The sequence below is a fragment of the Ailuropoda melanoleuca genome, chromosome 5, assembly GCF_002007445.2.
Source record: "Ailuropoda melanoleuca isolate Jingjing chromosome 5, ASM200744v2, whole genome shotgun sequence".
NCBI classification, from domain to species: Eukaryota; Metazoa; Chordata; class Mammalia; order Carnivora; family Ursidae; genus Ailuropoda; species Ailuropoda melanoleuca.
Window position 1 is genome coordinate 41883745 of NC_048222.1, and position 23978 is coordinate 41907722.

Below are 23978 nucleotides of genomic sequence, written 5' to 3' on the forward strand. Positions count from 1 at the left end.
AACTGTCTTATTTTAAAAGCCCGTGTGCCATGTAATGGTGGTGCTATTGGGAAATGCTTCCTTTTTTTTTTTTTTTTTTTTAAGGGCACTGTCTTCTACCACTGAGTATTTTAGTTGAGGACTCTGAAGTGGTATGTTTTTAAAAGAAATACATATACAAGAATAGGGAAAACTATATAATGATATTTAGGCTTATTAGATTGAACTGGCTGTTATTGCCAGAAAAGGTACAACTCTCATCCACCTTGTGGTCAGAATTGTAGTAAGCAGTATTATTTTTCTTTTAAAAACAAGTTTTGGTCTAATAATCTCTAAAATATTCCCTATCCCTTAATCTCCTGTACTTTGAAATAGAATTTTATTCATACTGACTCACGACTATGCTGAAGTTGGATATATAGGCTGTTGTTTGAACCTGTTGTGGTTGGTGAATAGTTTTCATTTTCTTATGCTGAGGAATGCCTGAAGATACCAATGTAACAGCCATTTTTTAACAAGGCTTTTTTCCCTCCTGTGATTAACTGACGTTTTTATATTCCTACTTGACCTCTTCTTTTTTGAGGCTTTTAAAATCAAATTTCTTTTGTTTGTAACAAATCACATTCAAACTAATGTTTAAAAAAAAAAAAGGAATTAATGTTAATGGCAAGGATCCTGGGGATTTCACAGTACCTGAATATAGAAGTGCAGACAGGCTTCATGAGGGGAGGGGAACCGAGGACTGAAAACTCCTCAACAACTCAGGTGGCTGGTTTCTCACCACCCTGGGGCAGCAAGTTCTCTCTGCTTCTCTCTACTTGTCCACTTCATTTTTCTCCAGCTATATTTTGTTTTTTACCATTACGCATAACTGAACAAGTCTTCCAACTCAAATGCACACATTCACTCATGATTCTGTGACCTTGGGTTTGAGGCAGTTTGAGGCAAGTGTTTATGTATGGTCTAATCAGCTATGGGGGATAAAACCAACGTTTCAGGGAACATTACAGGCCCCATTTTTATGGTAGGGGAGGGAGGCAGGGTATACAACTCTCAGAAGTATGTAAGCTAAATAGATATCTTAAAGGTGGTGATTACAAAGGAATACTAAATAATGTGAAATAAAATTAGCATTTTTTTAAATAAAAAGCTTTATATAGTAGCCAATGTAACAAAATTATTTCATCCCCAGTCCATAGGTGATTATTTTGAAAGCTGTAAAAATATCTCCCTTTTTCAAATAAAAACCAATGAGAGCTGATTTTTTAGCTTCTGCATAGATTTTGAAGTTTGAGTCATGCTATTTCATGAACACAAATAACTTTATATTAATATCATTATGAATACATCATGCCATTCTCTCTTCAGCAAGCATTTGCTGACTGCCTGTTCTCTGCTAGAGACTGCTAAAACAGATATTTACAGAGAGAAAGATGTAACATTGCCTACTCTCAAAGAATTCCTAATCTAGTTGCAAAGAGTACATGTTCAAAGAAATGATTATAGTATTAATGTGATAATCATAATAGAGATATGTACAGGATTCTCTTGAGAAAACAGTCTCTCCTGGAGAAAGGGGTTGGGGAAGGCTTCAAAAAGCAGGTCTCAAATATTATGCAGAGCCAGGCCATTTTAACAAGGGCATTCTGGCAGAAAGAAATGAATTTGCAAAGGTGGTGTAGAGTTTGATATGACTGAAGTGAATTTTTAGACCATTAAATTTATGAAACTGAAATGAAACTTATTTTTTCATATCCTTCACATGGTAGTGAAAACCAGTTTCTTCAAAGGAGGATTACAGATTTTAGAATATTCAAATCATTTTGTTCTATAACTTTGATGTCACTTTTGAGAATGATCGTTGTTTTTAGCCTCCTTTATCAGATTTTTCTTATAGTGGTTTGGTTGGTTAGTTTACTTTTATGGTGATTTTTTTTCCTGTTCAAGCATAGATGTCCATACAGTAGATGACTGAAAATGCTAGAGCTTATAAAACTAATGAAGATCATAGTTCTTTTTTTTTTTATGTATTTTATTTGACACAGAGAGACAGTGAGAGAGGGAACACAAGCAGGGGGAGTGGGAAGAGGAGAAGCAGGCTTCCCACTGAGCGGGGAACCCAATGCGGGCCTTGATCCCAGGACCCTGGGATCATGACCTGAGCCGAAGGCAGATGAGCTTTAACAACTGAGCCACCCAGGCACCCCAAGATCATAGTTCTTATAAAAAGTAAACAGTGAAAATAATACATAGTATAAGCCTAATATAATTTTAAAAGGTAAATCTCTAAAAATGACCTCGATACTAAAATTTTATAATTTTCGAAAAAGAGCACACGTACACACACGTGTGCTATTATGTAAAATATTTTACATCTGTTTTTTCCTCAGCTTAAGTTATACCTACTATTAAGCAAAACTAGTGTAAGCAGTTGGCAGAATGCACTGTGCTTCACTACTCTTATCCGTTGGTTAACACCTTTACTTCTCTTTTCAATTCCTTTATCCACTCATTCATGATTCCTACACCTCCCCCACCACAAAGAACCTATCAAAAAACCCCCCAAAACCCCAAAACTCCCTAGTTGACTGTTCTGAGAAGTGACTGAGGTAAGTGAGAAGGATGGAGAAAAGGAAGGTAGTTGTGGCCAGCTTTGCGGTGTGGAGGCAGTAGTGGTGGTGGTGGGTGGGTGTGTGTTTTAGGCATGAAGTTCATTTTCATATAGCAAGCTCAGTAACGACACCATAGTCTCCCAGGTCACAAATTATGACTGTTTCTGATCCTCTTCCAGAAACCCTTCAGTCTGCCTTTTGTCATTTTTGTCCTTCAAATACGCTTTTGATACTGTGTTAGGAGGTGATGAGCAGAGAAAAGGTTATATGCTTTTTACTCGTTGCTCCTTCTGTTTGGAATGACCTCCTATCTGTCTTCTATTTCCCTGGTCATATTTCCAGATTTAGATGACATCCCTTACTTTTCTGACTCCTCAAGCCTAAACTGTGTGTCTTTCTTGTGCTTTCTGTGATTACTCCTGTTATAGACTTAACATATTGTAAATCCTTGTTTATTTGCTTTCTCTATTAACTTCTGGAAGGCAGGGCCATATCATTTGTCTTTGTGTTCCCAGTGCCTAATACAGAGCTTGGCACATGGTAACATTACCATTCTTGGCTGCAAACAACAGAAATCAACCCTCGTTCACTGAAGCAAAAGAAAAGTATTTATTGAAAGGATATTAGTTAGCTTGCAGAAATGACTGGAGTACTGGAGAACCAGACTCTAAGAACAAATAGAAAACCAACCAGCCAACCTCAGTGTTAGACCATAGTCATAGTCAGGCTATCGAATTGTCTTTTTCCTGTTTAAGACATTATCGACTACCCCGCAGGACACTGGATGCCATTGCTAAAACACCACCGCTGTGTGCTATATGTTACTGCCCTAAAAATGAATTTTAAACTGTCTTAGCAACTTTAGGTGTGGAGTAAAAATCTGTGTGAAAGCATCTAATTGACCAGTCTATGCGCCTGGTCCCTAAATAGGAAAGCAACTCTGTTACCTCTTTGACTTATGTGGTTGATTTTAGGCCCCAGCTTCCTTTCAAGACCTACATAGTGGTAGATTCTGTAAGCATAGGAAGGGAGTTCAGATGCTAGACTGTCAAAAGTAAAACTGACACATGTCTTTTTCAAGAAACATTCAATAAATATTTACTAGATGAATGAATGAGAGAATCGGAGTCATAAATTCCCATCTCTAAACATTTATGTCATCAAGCATTGAAGTAATTATGGTACCACTTACGTAATTCACAAGAAAATCAGTTCCAAGCCATAAAATAAGGAAAAGATAAGCAAAGTCAGCAAAGTTCTGGTTTTTTTAAAATGATACCACATCGTTAAATTATTTAAATAAAATTATTTGAATTAAATTGAAAGTGTCTTTTGGTTCCCCTTTTTGTAATACCTGGAAGCATGTATTTGTTTGTTTATATGATGATCTAACACTGGATACAGCCAGGATTTGAACTTGGCCAAACTGATTCCAGAGCACTTAACTCCTGTTTTTATAGTCTTTGTATAGTTGTGTTCAGCAATGACTTAATTAAAGCAAAAACAGCAGCAAACTAATATTTGAGAGAGCTCAGTGAGAGGAATGTTTTTGCTTGTGAAAAAGAAGTCTTTATTTCTAAGCCATCTTACCCATCAAATATAAGGTCTTCTTACAATCATTTTGGAACACTGTTTGGCATTATGTATCAAAGTTGAATATACTCATACCCTACATCCAGCAATTTTATTCATAGGTATTTTTTTAATGCCTGCCCTTGTGCCTCAGAAATGTAGAAGACTCTGTATGACTTTGTAAATATTTATAATAGCCTAACATTGGAAATAGGCCAACTGTCTATTAATAATAGAGTGGATAAATAAAATTGTGATATATTCCCAAAATGAAAAACTCTACAGAAATGAAAACTAACAAACTATTGCTATGTGTATGAGTGTGACTGTCTCAAACACACATTGGAGAGTGAGAAAAGCTAAACCAAAGAATACATTCTGTATGAACACTTCTGTGTTCTGTTTATGTAAAGTGCAGAAACAGACAAAACTCATCTCGCGTTAGAGGTCAAGATAGTGGTTCTTTTTTGGGAAGATTGGAGGGGAACAGAGGGCTTCCTGTTACTGGTAATGTTCTATTTCTTGACCTAGGAGATATTTATAATAGGTGGTATGTTCACTCTGAAAATTCATGGAGTTGTACCGTTTCTATATGTATGTTATACTTTAATTTAAAAATAGAAACAAGGGGCGCCTGGGTGGCAGAGGGGTTAAGCATCTGCCTTCGGCTCAGGGTGTGATCCCAGCATTATGGGATCGAGCCCCGCATCAGGCTCCTACGCTATGAGCCTGCTTCTTCCTCTCCCACTCCCCCTGCTTGTGTTCCCTCTCTCGCTGGCTGTCTCTATCTCTGTCAAATAAATAAATAAAAATCTTTAAAAAATAAAAAATAAAAGTAAGAACAAAGACAAAAAGCAGACTTGTGTGTTGACTACTTGGGGGAGCATGGCTCAGTGAACCCCCCCTAAAGTTGTATGTAAAGTTTTATCTGAATATGTATGTGTTTGTATATTTTAAGGGAGAGAAGATCCTTAGCACTAATCAGGTTCTCAGGGGGGTTCATGACTTCAGAAAGGTTAAGAACCTTCCTCACCAAAGCCTGAATATTCAGACAAATTATCGTTAAATACATTATGATGGAAAGCTTGTTTTTACAATGAGGTAAACCCTTGCCTCTGTGATCAGACCCTCTATGTTTTACATCCCATCTTCTCACATTTTCTCAAGGCTTTTGCTTTTATAGTCAGACTCTTTTTCTCTTTCATCCTCATTTTCTTTCTCTCTGGATGATTGCCATTGGCATAACCCCCGTTAATTAATTTCATAATTTTTTTTTTTAAGGCCTCTGTAGATTCCATGTCTTCTACCAGTTGCCACTCCGTTTCCCAACTGCCCTTCACATCAAAATGCCTACAAAGTGTTATGGATACTTCCTCACCTCCTGTTCTCTCCTCAGCTTGCCAGTTGGGCTTTCCTTCTTACTAATAACACTCTACTGAAATGGTTCTTCTCAAGGTTACGATGATTTGAGTTTTGTTGAAATCAGTGGTTAAGTATCTCCATTTGAGAGGAAGTGGGGTGAGAGCACCTTAGGTATAGAGAATTGATTTAATCATTATTTCTCATTTCATGGTACGCATTCATCATTGGCCTATGCTAAAGCATGGGCCCTGTTTTAATTTCATCTTACTTTATGCTCCATTTTCACGCTCATTCACTTTCCCCTGTAGATATCCACTTTAGTATATTTACCATATCATTCTGAATGTATCTTTGAAAACTATAGTGCTGTTTTGAAAACATGTTTTTAATGTATATAAATGATATCTTGTTACACGTTCCTTTCTGTTTCCTCCTATTTTCATATAGTAAATTAAAAAAATGTATCGGTATTGCTGCGTGCATCCATTTAATTGCTTCTGACTTCTACATGGCATTCAAATCATGGTATCTGCCACATTTTTAAAATTATTCCTTTATTTTCGGACACCTCAACTTGTTCACTCATTCAACAGATACTGACCACGCACTATTCTCTAGGCACTGCACTAGATATTGGTTATATAGTAGTGACTAAAACAGAAAAATTCCTACCCTCATTGAACTTACAATCTTGTGGAGAGACAATGATAATAAAATGAGTAAGTATAATATGTTCTGTGTTTGGTAGTGAAAAGTAACAAGGTGACAAAATAAGAACAAGGAAAGAGAATATTAAGTGTTGATTGTGGAAGGCTGTTGACCTTTTATTTTTTATTTATTTATTTTTTTAAATATTTTTTTTATTATATTATGTTAGTCACCATACAGTACATCCCTGGTTTTTGATGTAAAGTTCCATGATTCATTAGTTTGCGTATAACACCCAGTGCACCATGCAATATGTGCCCTCCTTAATACCCATCACCAGCCTATCCCATTCCCCCACCCCCCTCCCCTCTGAAGCCCTCAGTTTGTTTCTCAGAGTCCATAGTCTCTCATGCTTCATTCCCCCTTCTGATTACCCCCCCTTCTTTATCCCTTTCTTCTCCTACTGATCTTCCTAGTTCTTATGTTCCATTGATGAGAGAAACCATATGATAATTGTCTTTCTCTGCTTGACTTATTTCACTTAGCATTATCTCCTCCAGTGCTGTCCATGTTGCAGCAAATGTTGAGAAATCGTCCTTTTGGATAGCTGAGTAATATTCCATTGTATATATGGACCACATCTTCCCTTTTCAAATAGGGTGGCTATGGAGAGCCTCACTGAGATGGTGACCGAGAAGGGAAGGCCTGAGGATGGGCTGAGGGGAAGGCTAGTCCAGGCACAGGGAGCAGCAGGTAGAAAAGCCCCAGAGATTGGAACATGCCTGGTTTGTTCAAGGATCAGTCAGAACACTGGCATGTTACCTCCAGGAGGCTCTCTAATAAGAGTTTTTTTAGTATGCTAAACTTTGCCTTTTACTATTAGGATTTATTCCTGCCATCTTATTTTGTATTTTCTGTTTACCCTAGTTTCTTTTCCTTTCTTCTTTCTCTTTTCCTATTTTCTAAGGATTAGTAAAACTTTTGGTGCCAATTTAAAAGTTATGTATTCTATTTTTATTCTCCTAGTGATTACCCTTTACTTAGATTCAATATTTATATTCATTTTCGTCTATCAGTTTTTTAAAGCTAATTAATTTTTCGTATTATTCTAAGTATTTCCTCACCTCCATTTGTTTTTTTTTCCTCACCTTCTGAAAGTCCTATTATTTAGATATTGACTCTAATTTTTCTAGCCTCTGTGTTTGGTGGGGATTGAGAACTAATTCTTTAATTTTTTTCTTTTCAAATGTACTTTGTTAGAGCAGTTTTAGGTTCACAACAGAATTGAACAGAGTTCCCATATATTCCTGTCCCCAACACAGGCACAGCCTCCCCCACAATAAACATCCCATACCCAAGTGGAACGTTTGTTATAATCTATGAACCTATGTTGACACATGATTATCACCCAAAGTCCATAATTTACATTATGGTTCACTCTTTGTGTTGTACATCCTGGGTTTTGACAAATGTATAATGACATATATATAATGACAGATACAGAATGGTTTCACTGCCCTAGAAGTCGTCTGTGCTTAGCCTATTTATCCCTCCTCTCTAACCACTGGCAAGCCCCAGTCTTTTTACTGTCTCCAAGTTTTGCCTTTTCCAGAATGTCCTATAGTTGGAATCATACAGTATGTAGTCTTTTCAGGTTGACTTTTTTCACTTAGTAATATGCATGTGAGGTTCTTTTTGTGGCTTAATAGCTCACTTCTTTTTAGAACTGAGTAATATTCCACTAGTTTATCCGTTTACCTATTGAAGGACACCTTAGTTCTTTCCAAGTTGTGGCAATTATGAATAAAGCTGCTATGAATATCCACGTGGAGTTTTTTATACAGACATGTTTTCAGCTCACATGTGTAAATGCCTAGAAGTGTGATTGCTGGGTTGTATTGTAAGAGTATGCCTAGTTTTGAAAGAAACTGCCAAACTATCTTCCAGAGTGACTGTATGTGCCATCTTGCATTCCTACCAGCAATGAATGAGAGTTCCTTTTGCCCCACATCCTTGCCATCATTAGGTTGTCAGTGTCCTGGATTTTCGCTATTCTAATAGGGGTATGGTGGTATCTCACTGTTATTTTACTTTGCATTTCCCTAGTGATATTTGATGTGGGACGTCTTTTCATACGCTTACTCGTCTTCTGTTTATCTTCTTTGTTCCGGTCTTTGCCCATTTTTTAATCAGGTTGTTTGTTTTATTGTTGAGTTTCAGGTGTTCTTTATATATTTTGGATAACAGTCCTACATCAGATATATCTTTTGCAAGTATTTCTCCCAGTCAGTGGGTTGTCTTCTCATTCTGTTAAGCCTCCATATTTTTAAGCTTTTATAATATATATTTTCCATTTATTTATACCTTCCTAACATCTCATCCTGATCATCTCCTTATTGATTTTATTTTTAACTGTATTCATTTTGTTATTTAACCTGTCTTTACATTTTTCAGTTACTACATTTTTTTTTATTTATTTATTCGACAGAGATAGAGACAGCCAGCGAGAGAGGGAACACAAGCAGAGGGAGTGGGAGAGGAAGAAGCAGGCTCATAGCAGAAGAGCCTGATGTGGGGCTCGATCCCATAACGCCGGGATCACGCCCTGAGCCGAAGGCAGACGCTTAACCGCTGTGCCACCCAGGCGCCCCAAGTTATTACATTTTTAACACCCAGTATCTCTCGTTGGTTCTTTATTATTCCTTATTATTTTCCTGACATCCTACTTTAGCTTCCTGAGGATGTTTGTTATGCTTATCTAAGAAATGTGTTTGGTCTGGACCATAAATTCTGTTTCCTCTGGAATAGGTTGTTCTGGTTTTGGCCTTTTCCCCCCACCCCTCCCTTATACTCCTGCAATGTTTATTATTTTTTTTTTTTCCTGGAGCTCATATTCCCTTGAGAATATAAACTCCTGTGACTGATAATATGTATAGGCAAAATCCCATGTTCAAATTTATCCCCTTCCTGGTAAATTTATAGAGTATAAATGTATGCATGTGTGAGAGAAGTGTGTTTAGGTTAAAGCTAGTGCAGCTTTACCAAAGAAATAGTTTGATTTTGGCTGTTAGAGTTATCAAGTAGGCATTTTGGGTCTCAGTGGTGAGTCATGGCTGGTGATATGAATTTGAAAGTGAGCAGGTGTTAGTAGGACTAATACATTTTCATGAGAATAAGAAGAAAGGGAAGATCCTGGAGGTTGGTTTGATTCCTGAAAATTTGTTAAGGGATTTTAAAGAATAGAAGATATACTTTGTCAAGGACTGGTTCTGGCTATCAGGATGTTTAGAAACAATACATCATCTAACCAAGCTGATTTGCTTACCCTTGTCAGTTATGGGTCATTGTTTCAGGCTTCCATAGAATAGTAGTCTACATGGTATGTATACAGTTGACCCTTGAACACCAGTTTGAACGGTGTGGGTCTATTTATATGTAGATTTTTAAAGTACAGTAGTGTAAAATGTATTTTCTCTTATGATTTTCTTTTTTTTTTTTAAGATTTTTTTAAATTTATTTATTCGACAGAGTTAGAGACAGCCAGCGAGAGAGGGAACACAAGCAGGGGGAGTGGGAAAGGAAGAAGCAGGCTCACAGCGGAGGAGCCCGACGTGGGGCTCGATCCCATAACGCCGGGATCATGCCCTGAGCCAAAGGCAGACGCTTAACCGCTGTGCCACCCAGGCGCCCCTCTCTTATGATTTTCTTAATAACATTTTCTTTTCTTTAGCTTACCTTATTGTAAAAATACAGAATGCAATACATATAACATACAAAGTATGTGTTTATTGACTATGTTATTGGTAAAGCTTCTGGTCAACGGTAGGCAATTAGTAGTTAAGTTTTGGGGAGTCAAAAGTTATATGCAAACATAATATAATAAAAAAACATTAAAATAAAAAAGTTATATGCATATTTTCGACTGCACTGAGGGCTGATACCCCTAGTCCCCAGATTGTTCAAGGACCGGTCAGCTGTCGTAGCAAGAGATCTGAGATAAGGAGTTTCAGGCCCTGCTCTGCTACTGATGAGCTGTGCTGTTTTGGGCAAATCAAATTTGCCTTTCTACATTTTAATTTCCTCATCAACAGAATGTTGAGATTGAACCAAAAGACTTTTAAGGTCTTTCAAAAAAAAATTCTATGAGTCTGAGGCACCTGGGTGGCTCATTCTGTTAAGCATCTGACTCTTGATTTCAGCTCAGGTCATGGTCTTGGGATTATGAGATTGAGCCCTGCATTGGGCTCTGCACTTGGCACAGAGTCTGCTTGAGATTTTCTCTCTCCCTCTGCCCCTCCCCTCCTTGCTCTCTAAATAAGTAAATAAATAAACAAGTTTTTAAAAAATTCTATGAGTCTTTAAAGACATACAGTTGTAAATCTAACCAACAGATTGATTTTTTTAGAAAATATTTTTTTAAAAGATTTTTTATTTATTTATTTGACAGAGATAGAGACAGCCAGCAAGAGAGGGAACACAAGCAGGGGGAGTGGGAGAGGAAAAAGCAGGCTCATAGCGGAGGAGCCTGATGTGGGGCTCGATCCCATAACGCTGGGATCACGCCCTGAGCCAAAGGCAGATGCTTAACCGCTGTGCCACCCAGGCGCCCCAGAAAATATTTTCTTGAGATGACTTCACCCGAATTAAATTAGTTGATAAGAGTACAATTAGTTTTAAGTACTTGCTGGATTACTTTTCAGAAGAATTATTCTAATTCACAGTGCCATTAATAATTTTTAAGTGTATTTGTTTTCCTTACAGTACTATCAGCATTGGACTTACTGTTTTTTATTCGTATTTATTAATTTACTGGATATAATGTAGTACCTCAAAGTTTAATTTCTTTAATTATTTGCAAGGCCAACAATTCTTCCAAGCATTTTACTATTTTGGCTTCCTCATGTATGAATTGTTTGTTTATAGTCATTGGTCATCTAGTAAGTCCTCCAAATTAAAAAATCATATTAATCATTATTAACTGGAAGAATAACAGAATTCTCAGGTATTCTCAAAAGTCCTTTTCAGGTGCTTCTTAACAAATAAATGTATTACTTACTATAGTTTGTGGGAAAAAGTGAAAAAGGATTTTTAAAAAGGCTTTTAAAGTATATTTAAATAGGCGGTAAGATGAAATAAATCAAAATGCTTGAGGTGCCTGGGTGGCTCAGTCAACTGATCACAGGGTCCTAAAATCCAGCCCCAGGTTGGGCTCCGTGCTCAGTGGAAAGTCTGCTTGAGGATTCTCTCTCCCTCTGCCCCTCCCCCTGCTAGTGCACATGCACTCTCTCTCTCTCTCAAATAAATAAATCTTTAAAAAAAATCAAAATGCTCAAAATACTTTTCAAGAACAGTGATATTTTAAATCAGTGGATCTCATTTTTTATTATATATTTATATAGCTGAATTTTAGGTTGCTTGTCTTATGTAAATGTATTTTTAATCACCCCAGTGAGTACTATTTCAAATAGCTTTTGTATGGCTAAGAAATAGAGAAGAAAAACCAGGTATTATATGCTTGAGAGAAACTTTTGGGAAGATTCCAATGGAAGCAACAATTCATTTCAGATACTAACAAATGCTTATGATAACTTAGAGAGGAAGTAAGAACTTTGAGATGTGGGAGTGGTATGCATATGGGAAATTAAGTAAAAAAAAGATGGTGCAAGAGACAATATTTAAAACCAGACTTCCCTTTCACTCTAGACTTGTATGCACCATATATTTGCATTTCATATACAGACCTGAATATGAACAGATTTTCATTACAGGATTGGTAGTTGATATTTTTTGTTAACATTAATTTATATGGAATCTAATTTCACTTTAGGAGTGGTAAATCTCATAGGTTCCTAATGTTTAAAGAATGTAAATAGCATTAAAAATTCTCCAGAAACCATTTCCTCAACCCCCTTCTTTTTAAAGGTTTTATTTTTAAGTAATCTCTACACCCAGTGTGGGCCTCAAACTCACAATCCCAAAACCAAAAGTCGCACTCCACCAGCTGAGCCAGCCAGGCTTCCCTCCTCATCCCTTTTAACCATTTCCTACTTTTCTCCCTCCATTTCTGCACTTTTTAACTTTCATTCCTTTTATGCCTTTCCCCCCTTCATCTTTTTTTTTTCCTTTTCTTGCTGTATCTCTTTGTTCACCTTTCTTCCTTTTTTATTTTACTCTTTTTTCTTATTTTTGGTCGTCTGTTCTTTTTCTTACCTGCTAATTGCCTCATACTCATCAACCAGTTTAATTTCTCCCACTTACCTGTTAACCTTTTTTTGTCATCAAAGGCCATGTTCACTAGTTAACACTTAGATCTCCCAGGGAATTGCTTTCTTCTCTTCCATTCTTGAAGTATGGTGTAGTAGAACTCCAAATTAAAAGCCATGAGAGGTGAGTCATAAACTGATGTATTTGGTCTTGGACGAGCTGTTTAACTTTTATGTCTCAATTTCTTCAATTATAAAAAGAAGAATTGAAACTAAATCGCCAAGGACCTTTTCTGGATCTAAAATCCTATGATTCTGTGGTGTCTTAACTTTCCCATTTTTTTTCTACTGTGCTGACCTCATTCATCTAATAAATATTTACAAACCTATCATGTGTTTGTAACTGCTATAATTTATACGAGGGAATCAAAAGAAATAAAGGACAGGGTTCCTGCCTTGGAATTGTTTATAGTCTGTCTGGAGAGACAAAAGGTATCTGTATGTTAACACTCAATAATTTCCAGTCTGTTCCTGTTCTTTCCAGACTAGATCCATATTCCCAAGGGAATATCAGCTACTTTAGTTCCAACCTAATTTCTGGATGAGGGGTGGGGTTGCCCCTGAACACAGTAGAAGACTCCTTTTTATGTTCTTATACATCTAGGAATTCCTGCTGTAGTTGTCCTATAGCACTATTTTACATTGTCCACTTGATTCCAGTCTAGACTTGATCCATGATAGAAAAATTTATCATAGGACTAAGGAGATAAGTCTTCGTTGTGCTTTAGTAGATGACCACTGTGTCCTTCGTATACTTTTTTGTGCCTTCATATGTCTGTGCATTTATATGTTTGTATAATTATGTTCAAATATAATGTTCCAGATGGCTAAGTAAATGTGACCAACAAGTCTTTCAACACTATTTATACTTACACTTTTTTCTTTGGTTTGTTTCTGCACCTACGTTGTAAGAGGGTATTGCTTTTGCAGACATTATCTTTTCCTTTCGTAGGCTAATAAAAACATACCACTCTGATAAAAACATACCACTCCATAAGGATTAGGGACAGTGGTTGGGGGGAGCAGGAGGGAAGTGGGCATATTTATAAAAGGTCAGTTTAGGAATCCTTGTGATAGAATTGTTCTGTATTTTGACCTTGGTGATGAATACATGAAACTGTGCATGTGATAAAAATGCATAGAACTAAGTATACCCACCCACACATAAACAGACACACACAAATACAAGTCAAGCTGGAGAAATCAAAACAAGATAGGTGAATTCATCAATGCAATATTCCAACTGTGATATTGTACTATAGTTTTGTGAGATGTTATCATTGGGAGAAACTGGGTGAAAGGTGTGCCAGATCTTTATTATTTCTTTCAACTGAATGTGAATCTATAATTATCTGAAAATAAAAGGTTTGACTAAAAATAATAGCAGTTTATAGGAGTCTGTGCTGAAAGATAATTTAACACGTGTAGTTGCAGGAAGTACATTGACATACCACACTGGGCATGAATGCCATAAAGTTGCAGTATACGAAATCACTATAACAAATCTGTTGTATTTCCATACACTAATAATGAACTACCAGAGAAATTAAGAAAACAAATCCATTTATAATTTATAAATTAACATTACAATGAAGAGAATAAAATATGGAGGAATAATTTTAACCAAGGAGGTGAAAGACCTGTATCCTAAAAACTGTAAGACATTGATGAAAGAAATTGAAAAAGACACAAAGGGAAAGATATTCCATGGATTGAAAGAATTTAATATTGTTAAAATGTCCATGGTACCCAAAGCAATCTACAGATTCTGTGCAATCTCTATCAAAGTTCCAATGGCATTTTTCATAGAAATAGAACAATCCTAAAATTTGTATGGAACCACAAAAGACCCTGAGTAGCCAAAGCAATCTTGAGAAAGAAGAAAAAGCTGGAGGAATCATGCTTCCTGATTTCAAACTATAGTACAAAGCTAGAGTAATCAAAACAGTATGATATTGGCATAAAAACAAACCCATAAATCAATGGAACGGAATAGAGAGCCCAGAAATAAGCTTGTGCTTACATAGCTAATTAATCGATGGCAAAGGAGGTAAGAATATACCTCAATATTCTGTCCCTCAAGGGACAGTCTCCTCAATAAATGGTGACAGGCAAGCTGGACAGCCACATGTAAAAGAATGAAACCGATCACTGTCTTTCACCATACACAGAAATTAACCCAAAATAGATTAAAGACTCAAGCATAAGACCTGAAACCATAAAACTTCTTGAGGAAAACTTAGTAACCTAGACATTGGTCTTGGTGATGATTTTTTGGAATTTGACACCAGAAGGCAACAACAGCAAAAATAAACAAGTTGGGACTACATCAAACTAAAAAACTATGTAGAGCAAAGGAAACCATTAACAAAATGAAAAGGCAACCTACCGAATGGGAGAAAATATTTGTGAATTATATATCTGACAAGGGGTTAATATCCAAAATACATAAAGGATTTGTATAACTCCACAAAAAACCAAGCAATCCAGTAAAAAAAAATGGGCAGAGGATCTGAGTAGATATTGTTTTCCAAAGAAGACATGCAAATGGCCAACAGGTACATAAAGAGATGCTCAGCATTGCTAAATCATCAGGGAAATGCAAATCAAAACCACAATGAGATCACCTCACAGATGTTAGAAGTGCTGTTATCAAATGACGATAAATAATATGTGTTGGCAATGATGTGGAGCAAAGGGAAACCTCCTCATACACTGTTGGTGGGAATGTAAATTGGCAAAGCTACTGTGGAAACAGTGTGGAGGTTACCCCCAAAATTAAAAACAGAACTTCTCTACATTCTAGCAATTCCACTTCTGAGTGTTTATCCACAGAAAATAAAACAACCAATTCAATATGTATCCACCCCACCCACCCCCATCTTCATTACAGCATTGTTTACAGCAGCGAAGATATGGAAGCAACCCAACTATCCATCAGTGGATTAATGGATAAAGAAGATGTACTGTATGGTAACTAACATAATATAATAAAAAAAATTAAAATAAAATTTAAAAAAGATGTGTGTGTGTATGTACATACACATATACAATGGAATATTACCCATAAAAAGAGTGAAATCTTCCCATTTGTGACAACATGGATGGCCCTTGAGGGCATCTAAGTGAAAGAAGTCAGAGAAAAACTAGTATCATATGATTTCACTTGTACGTAGAATCTAAAATATAAAACAAAACAGAATTTTCTAGTTTTCCTAATTTCATTAATTTCTGGTTTCATACCATTGTGGTTGGAAAAGATGCTTGATATGATTTTAATCCTCTTAAATTTATGGGGCGCCTGGGTGGCACAGTGGTTAAGCATCTGCCTTCAGCTCAGGGCGTGATCCCGGCGTTATGGGATCGAGCCCCACATCAGGCTCCTCCGCTATGAGCCTGCTTCTTCCTCTCCCACTCCCCCTGCTTGTGTTCCCTCTCTCACTGGCTGTCTCTATCTCTGTCGAATAAATAAATAAAATCTTTAAAAAAAAAATCCTCTTAAACTTATTTAGACTTATTTTGTGGCCTAGCCTTTGATCTATCCTGGAGAATGTTAGATGTGCACTTGAGAAGAATGTGTATTCTGGGGCACCTGGGTGGCTCAGTCTGTTAAGTGTCTGCCTTCAGCTCAGGTCATGATCCAAGGGTCCTGGGAGCAAGCCCCACGTCTGGCTCCCTGCTCAGTGAGGAGGGCTTCTCCCTCTCCTGCTGCCCTTCCCCCTGCTTGTGCTCTCTTGCTTTCTCTCTCTCTGTATCAAATAAACAAATAAAATCTTTATTTAAAAAAAAAGAAGAATGTGTATTCTGTTGCTTTTGCATGGAATGTTCTGTAAAAATCTGTTAAGTCCATCTGATCTAATGTGTCATTTAAATCTGATGTTTCCCTATTGATTTTGTCTGGGTGGGTGATCTTTTGATTGATGTGAGTGGGGTGTTAGGGTTCCTTACTATCTTTGTATTGCTGTCTGTTTCTCCTTTTAGGTCTGTTCAATTTTGCTTTAATATTATTAAATAATAGGTGCTCCTATTAAATAATTTAGGTGCTCCTGTATTGGGTGCTTAAATATTTACAAATGTTATATGCTTGGGGCACCTGGGTGGCTCAGTCAGTTAAGCATCTGACTCTTGATTTCGGCTCAGGTCATGATCTCAGGGTCCTGGGATCATGCCCCACGTTGGGCTCTGCACTTATCGAGGAATCTGCTCTCCCCACTCATGTGCATGCTCTCTCTCTCTCTCTCAATAAATTAAATCTTTAAAACATGTTATATCCTCTTGTTGAATTGACCCCTTAATCATTTATGTAATGCCCTTCTTTGTCTCTCATTATAGTCTTTGTTTTGAAGTCTATTTTGTCTAATATAACTGTTCCAGCTTTCATTTTGGTTTCCATTTTCATGGAATGTATTTTTCCATCTCTTCACTTTTTTTTTCTATCCCTTCTCTCTCTTTCTTTCTTTCTTTCTTTCTTTCTTTCTTTCTTTCTTTCTTATTTTATTTTATTTTATTTTATTTTATTTTATTTTATTATTTTATTTTATTTATTCCAGAGAGCGAGTGGGGGCTGTGGCGGTAGCAGAGAGGGAGGAACAAGCAGGCTTCATGCTTGGGGCTTGATCTCAGGAAGGACACTCAACTGACTGAGCCACCTAGGCGCCCCCATCCCTTCACTTTCAGTTTGTGTGTGCCCTTACATCTAAAGTGTGTCTCTTATAGGCAGCATATAGATGGGTCTTTTTTAAATCCATTCAGCTACTCTGTCTTTGGACTGGAGAATTTAGTCCATTTACATTTAAAGTAATTATTGATGGGGTATGTGTTTACTGACATTTTGTTTGTTAATTGTTTTCTGTTTTTGTAGTTTCTTTTCCTTCCTTCTTTGCTCTCTTTGTGGTTTGCTGATTTGTTTATTTATTTGAGAGAGAGAAAGAGAGAGACAGTGCCTGAGTGGGAGTCTGGGGCAAGGAAGGGGCAGAGGGAGAAGGAGAGAGAATCTCAAGCAGACTCCCTGCTGAGTGAGGAGGCTGACACAGGGCTTGATCTCATGATCCTAAGATCATGACCTGAGCTAAAATCAAGAATCAGATGCTTAATTGACTGAGCCACCTATGTGCTTCTGATGACTTTCTTTAGTGGAATCATTATATTCCTTTCTCTTTATCGTTTGTGTATTTACTGTATGTTTTTGCTTTGTGGTTACCATGAGGCTTACATATAACAGCCTGTACCTCTAGCAGTCTATTTTAAGTCAGTAACAACTTAAGTTTGATCCCATTCTAAAGCTCAATATTTATACTGTCCTTCTCCACATTTTGTGGTGTTGATGTCACATTTCACATCTTTTTATTTTGTGTGTCCTTTAACTAGTATCTTAATCATAATTATTTTTACTACTTTTGTCTTTTAATCTTCACATTAACTTTATAAGTAATTAATCTGCACCCATTGCTATGTATTTAATTTTCCAGTGGGACTTATTCTTTCATATGTGTTCTTGTTACTAATGAAAGAAGTTCCCTTAACTTTTCTTATAAGGCCAGTTTAGTGGTAATGAACTCCTTTACCTTTTGCTTGTCTGGAAAACTTTATCTGTCCTTCAATTCTGAATGATAATTTTGCTGGGTAGAGTATCCTTGGTTGTAAGTTTTTTTCTTTCAGCACATTGAATATCATGCCACTCCCTTCTGGCCTGCAAAGTTGGTGCTGAGAAATCCACTGATAGTCTTTTGGGGGATTCCTTTGTACATAAAAACTGTTTTCCTATTGCTTTTTGTATGTTGTCCTTGGCTTTAACTTTGACATTTTAATTATAAAGTGTCTTGATATGGGTTTCTTTGGGTTTCTCTTATTTGGAGCTGGCTGGTTTTCCTGAATCTGAGTGTTTTTTCCTTCCCCAGGTTAGGGAAGTTTTCCACCATTATTTCTTCAAATAAGATTTCTGCCTCTTTCTCTGTTTCTTCTTCTGAGAGTCCTATAATGCTAATGGTAGTTCATTTGATGTTGTCCCCTAAATTCCACTGTCTCTTTGCTATCTTCTAGCAATAAGATTTTAGAAATATTTGAAAAATATTGAAAAACATATATACCCCTCTGTATTTACTGACTGAAATTTATTATTTTATTTTCCTCTGTCATTCTTCCCATTATCTGCTTTTTTTTTTTTTTTTTTAAGTGTGTTGCTGTTCTTAACTGAAGGGTATTTAAGGAAGAGCTGGTGTTTGAAAATGACTTACTGGGTCTTAAGCATATGAAAACAATATATGCAATCATTTTCTTTGAAAATTATCATTGTTAACAGAACTTAAGTATCCACAGGCATCTTAGTGGGAAATATTTCATTGGAATTAATTTAAGTTCAATTTTTATTCTTTCCAATACAGTATTTTTCAAACTCTGAGGCTTGCAGAATTCACAAATTGAGATCTGGCATCATTTTCAGAGAAAGACCTTCAGTAATGTGTAAGTAGTTTTTTTCATTTTGATTTGTTTCTATTAGCTGTTTTCTGTATTAAACACTAAAAAGTTAATTTACCAATCTCTTAACAGAATTTGGCATATATTCACCACATAATGATTATGAGTAAAACGTAACACAATATAGCTTATTGAAAGATGTTTTAAGATGTGTCCTGGGTCACTGTATTGACCATTTGTAGAGGCAACATCCTCAAGTGTAAAGAATACTGGATTAAAGGACTTGAGTCCTTGCCTTGTCTGCCACTAACTAGCTACATATCCTTAAGTGAGCCACCTTCTGTGTTTTAGTTTCTTTGGCTATAACATGAGGGATTAGACTAGGATTAGTAATAAAATCCTTTCCCCTGGAAATGTCTGTTATTCCCAGCTTAACTTTATTTCTTTTTATAATAAATCAAAGGTTAGTAATCATCCAAAAGGGAGCTCTCAAATTACATAATTTTGTTGTGACTTTTTTGTGTTGGTTTTTGCTTGGACATAGATATTGAGAGAGGAGGTGGCTCCGAATTAGACTAGGAGACAAGTAACCCTCCCACCTTGCTCAAGAAATTTGCCCCACATAGTCCATTAATTTGGGTTAATCAAGCTTGTTTTTAAAAAGTCACGTTTGTTTTGGGAAGGTTAAACCTTTTTAAAAGGAGGTCACCCTACTGTTAAGTATGATATACAAATAAAATTTCTTTCCTTTCAAAATTTCCATAGAATGCTGATCCTGAAGGAGTGCCAGTTTTCAAAGAGATGGGAGAAAGGGACAATGATGTAGGGGTCCCATCTATGCATGGGGCTTTTGGGGGGAGAATGGTAGAGAAACTAGGCAGGTTGAAGGCCAGCACTTGGAATCTGGAAGGGTGAAAGGAGAAAAGAGGGTTTGAGATGGAATAAAGTATAGACAGAGGGAAAGTAGAACTAGACAGGAAAACTCCTTGAAAGCAGAGGCTATTGCTTTCACCAATATTGTCTATCACCAGCTCCTAGAATAGTGTCAGATCTTAATAAGTATTTATGAAAAATGCACTGAATGAATGAATCAGTAGATTTCTAATTTTGCCTAAGGCTGTGATGGTTTTGGTTATTGGTTACTAGACTCAAATCATCTGGTTATCTCTGTCTGCCCTACATTCAACAACTACAGGCAGTATTAAGTATTAAATTTAGGTTCAGAAAATTGATTCTAGGGGCACCTGGGTGGCTCAGTCATTAAGCATCTGCCTTCGGCTCAGGGCATGATCCCGGAGTTTTTGGATCGAGCCCCACATCAGGCTCCTCTGCTGGGAGCCTGCTTCTTCCTCTCCCACTCTCCCTGCTTGTGTTCCTTCTCTCTCTGGCTGTCTCTCTCTGTCAAATAAATAAATAAAATCTTTAAAAAAAAAAAAAAAGAAAATTGATTCTAGGGGCATCTGGGTGGCTCAGTCATTAAGCGTCTGCCTTTGGCTCAGAGCGTGATCCCAGGGTCCTGGGATTGAGCCCCACATCGGGCTCCCTGCTCTGCTGGGAGCTGGCTTCTTCCTCTCCCACTCCCCTTGCTTGTGTTCCCTCTCTCACTGGCCATCTCTCTCTCTGTCAAATAAAGAAAAGAAAAGAAAAGAAAATTGATTCTAAATTATAGAAGAAAAGACCTTACGCTTGAGAGTTATAAAGTGAACTATTAATTCATTTAACAAGTATTATTTTAAGCACCTACCTATCATACTTTGGGTACTAGCTGGGAATGGAAAAATGGGGTAGTGGTTATAGTGTATAGTTCTTTTTTATGGACTATTATGTAACCATTTAGTATAATTATGAAGATTACAGCAGTTTAGGAAAATGCTTACTAAATAAATGTACAAATATTTATATTCTACCTTGTAATTGGCATGAGGATTAGAAGGATGTTTTCTATTCTCAAAGACTAGGAAACATTGTTAAATATAAACCAGATTTATTATTGGGAATGGAATTGTTTAATTTCCTTTCTATTATTTTGTACAATTTATCAAGTTTAAATGAAAATTCAAATAAACTTTAGTTGTAAAACAAATATAATGAATATGTATTAACCGGAAAGAGGAAATAGTGTTTTGTCAAAGAGGAAGAGAGCAAAACTAAATTTGTAGGACTTCCTTGTTTGGAAGAAAAATGAAGGATGAAGTTTAGAAAAGGTGGAAATGAGGGTCTCTGGTTTAGTTTTAGTAATGTAAGAAAGGATGGCTAGATTACATTCTTAACTGTGGAATTACTTTTTTTAGAAAAGAAAGTTTCTCCTAGCCTATTTCAGTGAACCGGAGTGAGAGGTAGTCAAACTAGTACATTGTGTTATTGATCATTTTCACGTATAGGGCTTGAGTTTGTGGCTATTTATCATTCTCTATTTGAAAGACTTTTATCCTTTTACCATTTCAGTACTAGTTTATAATTTTGCAAAACTTCTATGCTCAGATTTTTTATTTTTCATGTATCTTTAAAATGTTACCTTTCCAGGGACGCCTGGGTGGCACAACGGTTAAGCATCTGCCTTCTGCTCAGGGCGTGATCCCGGGGTTCTGGGATCGAGCCCCACATCGGGCTCCTCTGCTGGAAGCCTGCTTCTTCCTCTCCCACTCCCCCTGCTTGTGTTCCCTCTCTTGCTGGCTGTCTCTATCTCTGTCAAATAAAAAATAAATAAATAAATATAAAATAAATAAAATAAAATAAAATAAAATAAATAAAATGTTACCTTTCCACTCTTGTCTTTTCTTGTCCTTGGAATTAGCCTAGGTAGCAAATGCTTAACTACCTTGACCTATTGGAGTGCTAGAAGAAATACAAAAGAATCTGAACTGATTGGGTAGATACTGAAAGGGAGAAAAACCAGTCTCCATTAGTCTGTGAATGAATAAGAGCTTTCTTATAATGATTTCTTAATTTAGTTCTCATAAACCTTTCAGGACTACAGAGCACGTCCTCCTTGTTTTTCTATTCTCAAAGAAAATAGATGTAATTTGAAGTGAAATACTAGCTAAGCAGGTATCCTAAATTTTAGGAAGATGCCTATAAACATTTTATAAACTTACTCTTTAAGTTATCTACATCATGTTGAACAAAGAATTTAAAAACAGTGGTTGGGGGGCGCCTGGGTGGCTCAGTTGGTTAAGCATCTGCCTTCAGCTCGGGTCATGATCTCGGTCCTGGGATTGAGCCCCATGTTGGGCTCCCTCCTCAGCAGAGAGTCTGCTTCTCCCTCTTTCTCTGCTTCTCCCCCTTCCCTGCGCGCTCTTTATCTCTCTCAAAATAAATGATGAATCTTTAAAAACAAACAAACAAAAAAAAGCACTGGTTGGTTAATGATGTAGTATTATCGCTACACCAGCTTGAGTAAAGTTGTGTCAGGGTTTAATATTTCTGTGATTATTTACAGAACTGTTGGATCAACTCTTGTTTTGTGTGTCCCCAGTTTAAATGAATTCAAAGAAATTTACATCCACAAAGAAAAAAAAGGAATGAAATTTACCTATGTACCTCCTAATTGTTTAGGGGTTTTTGCTCTCATGTACTACGCCAAAAGTCCAAGTTTTGTGTGTGACGAGGAATGCTTTCTTCAAATGCTCTTTCCAAGTAGTTGTTGGTAGTTCTTGCCAACGCAAGGCATTTTGTCTTAATATATATGTAGTATTTTTCACTAGGACTGTAATTTTCACATGCCAGTATAAGTCTCTTGGCTAAATGGAATTGTTAGAAAATACTGTTGTTCATTTCTATATTAAAGATTTTCAGTATTTTCTTTGCCTTATAATTTTTAACAATGTCTTCCCCCTAGCTTCTAAACCTCAAACAGATTTTAAAAACAGTTGATTTAAAATAAAAAGTAGAGGTACATTTTCAGTATTTTCTGAGTGAATTAAAGGACATTTAGATCTTGCAAGAGGTCACCTGGAATATTGCCAACTATGTTCTTGGCATTACATACTTGGTCAGTAGTGTCTTAAAACATTTTGTTTACCTTCCTAACCACTTTCTGCCCTCACATGAATAAATGGAGAACAACATCAAGACAAGAGAACTGGAGTGACATGTAATTTATTTTTTTGTCAATAAATGTAAGAAGATTTTATCACCACTTTAAAATTTATTATTGTCTTACATGTATTGATGAGAACAATAATTTGTTCTCCTTCAGTAGTTATTTACTGTAGTCAGCTATGAATTTGTGAATCAGGAAGATGGAACAAAATGAATTTTTCATACAAATGTGTCCCAAATATCTGCCAACGGCTAAGGTAGTAGCTTTCAAAAGAATTTATTAAATATATATATGTTTTCATGATAGTACTGTTCTCACTCTCTTTCCCTCCTTTCTGCATAGCAATACATAAAACTACATAGTATGCAATAGTGACTATATGCTGTCGTTGATATAACATGAAGTTAGAGGGGCACTTGGCTGGCTCAGTTGGAAGAGCATTCTTTTTTTTTTTTTTTTTTTTTTAAAGTTTTTTTTTTTTTATTTGACAGAGATAGAGACAGCCAGCAAGAGAGGGAACACAAGCAGGGGGAGTGGGAGAGGAAGAAGCAGGCCCATAGCGAAGGAGCCTGATGTGGGGCTCGATCCCATAACGCCGGGATCACGCCCTGAGCCGAAGGCAGACGCTTAACCGCTGTGCCACCCAGGCGCCCCTGGAAGAGCATTCTTGACTCTTGATCTGGGAGTCACGAGGTCAAGCCCCACGATGGGTGTAATTATTTAAGTAATTATTACTTAAAAATAAATAAACTTAAATATCATGAAGTTAGAGTCCAAGAAAAAGGAGAATATTTAAATATCTTTATTATAATGAAATAAAAGTGTTTTACCAAAGTATTTTTAAGATTTGTATCTATCAAGAGCTTATATCTTCAAATTCATGCACACACAAAAGCAAATAAACATATATAGAGGCTTGGTTAACTTTGACCTAGCAATTCTACTTTAATAAATTTTTTTCTGAAGAAATAATAAGAATTGTAGCTATAAGTTTATGTTCACAATTATTCATCATGGCATTTAAAAATATTAGCAAAGTAAGTAGAAGTAAAAATGATCAACAATAAGGAAATAGATCAATAATGT

The 23978-nt window shown here is 36.5% G+C and overlaps 1 protein-coding gene across 6 annotated transcripts in view; it reads left to right on the forward strand.

Moving 5' to 3' along the window:
* DENND4A (DENN domain containing 4A) overlaps window positions 1-23978 on the forward strand; it is a 138969-nt gene that overhangs the window by 27593 nt on the left and 87398 nt on the right. For all 6 annotated transcript variants that reach the window (XM_034660799.1, XM_034660798.1, XM_019794150.2 and 3 more), the window contains one exon: window positions 18817-18895. The gene's annotated coding sequence lies outside the window, so the exon portion shown is untranslated. The remainder of the gene's footprint in view (window positions 1-18816; window positions 18896-23978) is intronic.